Genomic DNA, 3,774 nt, shown 5'->3' with positions numbered 1-3,774 from the left:
CATATGTAAGTGGATTGTAGGAAGATAGTTATCCATATGTAAGTGGATTGTAGGAAGATAGTTATCCATATGTAAGTGGATTGTAGGAAGATAGTCAAGGTGGCGGTCAATAAAAGGACAAAATAGTAGAAACATTAAATATTATTTTCTACCAGCACCTGCACTATTTTCCAACAATAAGTCTTGTTAAGTTATTTCTTCTTAATTATAAGAACAAAAATCTTAACCGATATTAGATTAATTTTTGAGGATCTATGGCCATTTTCACTTCGGGTGACATCTTACCCCCTCTACTGTAATATTTCATGTTTCAGGTTACGAGTGAGAGAACAACATATCTGTCACCCAAGTCACCCCGTTTTTAGGCCGAGGATGGTATTGTCCTGTTTTCATACAAAAAACACAAATTCCTATGGTTCATAGATTCTATTTATGGCTGGATTACGGCGGTGGGTCCAGCCGAACGCAAGGGGAAAAAAGCGACCAACGCCGAGAAAACAGTTGGAAGATGGAAAAAATTAATGGAAGAATAACAAGAAGAAGGAATGTATGAGAAGAATGGTCAGGGGTTCAGTTCTTTGTATGGAAGTACTGTTACTAGACGAACGGTTGTGTAGAAAGGTGATTTCGTCAGAATCACGCTTGACCGCCATATTTTTAACCAACTAAGGGCACCCAATTTATGAGGCTGGGTAAGTATATAACATCCCACCATTGTAAAAACCAGTTTCACCTAAGGCTAAGAAGAGTAGAATGAATTATTTACTTATTTTATTATTTATATGATCGTGTTTTTCTGTTAGCAATAGAGGAATTCTAAACTTGTGTAACTTTGATCAGAGCGGATTGGGTGAAATAACCAGAACGGAAACCTGATTGAAAAGTATTAAGGAGAACAGTATTCTCGGGGGAGGAAGTGGGTTGAAAATGAAATAATCTTTCCAGGGGCTTTGATAAATTAAATAAGATGAAAATGGGTTTAAAGTCGGAAGCTGTGGAAAGAGAACGTAATAAATTCAGCAGGAGAACGTGTTCATTTTTTTGGCGCTGTGGGAAAAATGGAGCCTTGAAAGTTAAATGTGCAGACGTCTAGAAGCTGAGAAAGATTGCGGCAAGGCAGAGATTATTCATTTTTACCGGGATAAGAGCATTTTATAGAATTTATAAAAACTTTATATATAAATAATATGTAATTAGCTGTAGTGAAAAAATGTTTTCCTTATTAAAATTTTTTATGTTAATGTATTATTAACAACGTTTTGCGGCCACCGGCTCATCATCAAGTAACCTATATTAATGAAATATATAATTTTCTATATAAATGAAAACTCATCCAGTAAAGAACCTATAATATTAAAAAAATAATGTAATATATAATTCAATAATGTAGTTAATTAATTAATTATATTATATAATCGGATTACAATTAAAAATTACAACCCATGAAGGGTTGGGTGTGCAGTACTTTGTAAAAGGAAGTACTGTAACTAGTTTAACGGATCTGCAAGGAGGTGATTTGGTAAGAATTACGCTGGGGCGCCAGATTTTTACCCAAATAAGGGTTCTCACTTAATGATGCTGGGTGGATCACAGAGGGCCCCCGAACACGCAGGGCTGACTCATGGCTAAAGCAGAAAATAATAATCTGCCACAAACGAATTCGAACCCGGATCCTTGAAGATCGTAGCACAGTGCCTTACCTATGAGCTACCCCCACCCACATATACGCGGATTATTTTGCACTAGTATTGTATAGGGTATCTTTACATAAACGTTCACTCCTTCAAACATCTACATTTTCTGAATTCTTGATTTTGTTTTATTTGGGTCTTAACAGTGAACTATATTCTATATTTTGAGTTCTTCTCTAGAACACCAAACTCAGGAATTTCCTATGGAACAAGGTTCTTTTTTACTTTGGATTCTGATCGCTATTGAGTTTAGAGACAAATTCATACAAGGCAGCTGTTTGATCTGAAAGAAATAATCTTCAAAGGCATTTGACAATTTGTTTTTAGAAAAGAAAAAAGAAAGAAAAAAGGAGAACAATATCATTTCAGAATCTGATTTCTTATGATAATTCATCATGATTTGAGCTTCCTCGACCGGTCCAGGAGGCTGAAATGGCTGTCATGATGAAGTCTCAATTATGATTCTGAAAGAATTTTGTCCCTAAGAATGTTTAGATTTTTCGCACCGTTTGAATGCAAATCGACAAAAAAACAAAATTCATCGACAAAAACAGTAAAAAAAAAATATATTCCGTTTCATACGATTTATGCCATCAGGACGTATCGGATCAAAAATGTTCCAAATGTAAATCTATCTTAAAATATTATTTACTGTCATAATCTATAAGGATAAGTACCTCGTATAAGCGGGAGGAGTTTGATGGTTTGGTAGAGCCCCAGAGCTCAATTCCATATGTCCAAATCGGTCTGATTATCTTATGTATAATAATTTTTTGTAGTGAATAGGAAGTTTAGAGCGTTTGTCAAGTAGGTGTTGTAGCACTCGAAATCTACGAGCAGTTTCTTGTCGTTTCAGTCTTGTATGTTGATTCCAAGTAAGTCTCTTCTCAAGATGGAGTCCTAAGTATCGAATCTGTTCAACAGGCGTTAGTGGAGTATTTAGAAAGGACTGTTGGACACTAGATAAATAAAATTAAATTTAAATAAAAATAAATATACATTCGCATACATAATCAGTCTTCCGAACACGAATATAGCTTTGCCATTCTAATGCGAAGGAGGCAAATAATGGCTCCATGAGATCCCAAGGCTTTTCTCCTAGCCGCTTCACTAGTATAGAAAGCCAGTTAAGGCTGAGCGAGAGTCGCATAATCTCATAATTTTTTAAAAATTATTCTCGCTTTTTTCTTGAATATTTGTTTCTCTTGTATACTTAACATCATCATGTATTGAAATATAATGTGAGATATAGGTAGAACAATTGGAAAAATATAAAACAAAAGCGGATTAAACGATAAGCGGACTAAATTGATTCGAAGAGCAAAGCGTTCCGGAGTTTAATTCTCAACAACGGCTCCAACGAGTCTGATTAAACTCGGCATATCAATGTACGATAAAATGTTCCCTAATACCAGCTTGGTATAATCCTCATTGGTATAGTTCGGCAGGGCTTGAATGCCGATATAATACAAACACTAACGTGTAAATACGTTTTCACGCTAATGAATATTTTCTTCACTTTATTAATTTTGTAACGAGTCAATGAATAACACCATAGTAACAAATAATGCATTAAAATTAAGTCAAATAGAACCATTATTGAGAACTAGCATACCCGGCAATGCTTCGCTATTGCTATATTTAAGGATGTATATGGATTTAATAAACACAATTGAAAGTTTGTTAAAATTATTGTATACTTTATTATTTTGATTCAATAACATAAATAGTTTTTGAATAGCAGCCCTCGCATACTGAAACAATTCCTACCGACTGACCCATCAAAGTGTTGTAAATGATTTTTAAAAACAATTTTTGAAAAAAAGTTTACATTCGTTTTCAGCACCTCAAGCAAACCCTTAAATACGAATTTTCGAAAAGAAATCGGAAAATAATTTTTTTTAACACGAAATTTTAAACCCATGTCTCGCCCTTATAAGTGCATTAATCATTAGGCTGAATGGTTAGACATTCAGGTTTCTAAAAGTTCTATTAATGTAGGAATTGAATTACATAAAGAGGAGTTATGGAAAGGGAAAAAAAGAAAATATATGAAAAATGCGTCCCTTTCCTTAAGGAAAAA

The sequence above is a fragment of the Halyomorpha halys genome, unplaced genomic scaffold, assembly GCF_000696795.3.
Source record: "Halyomorpha halys isolate HHAL.00 unplaced genomic scaffold, Hhal_1.1 Scaffold262.1, whole genome shotgun sequence".
In the NCBI taxonomy this organism is placed as follows: Eukaryota; Metazoa; Arthropoda; class Insecta; order Hemiptera; family Pentatomidae; genus Halyomorpha; species Halyomorpha halys.
The sequence above is the reverse complement of the archived record's forward strand: the minus strand, read 5'-3'. Positions refer to the sequence as shown.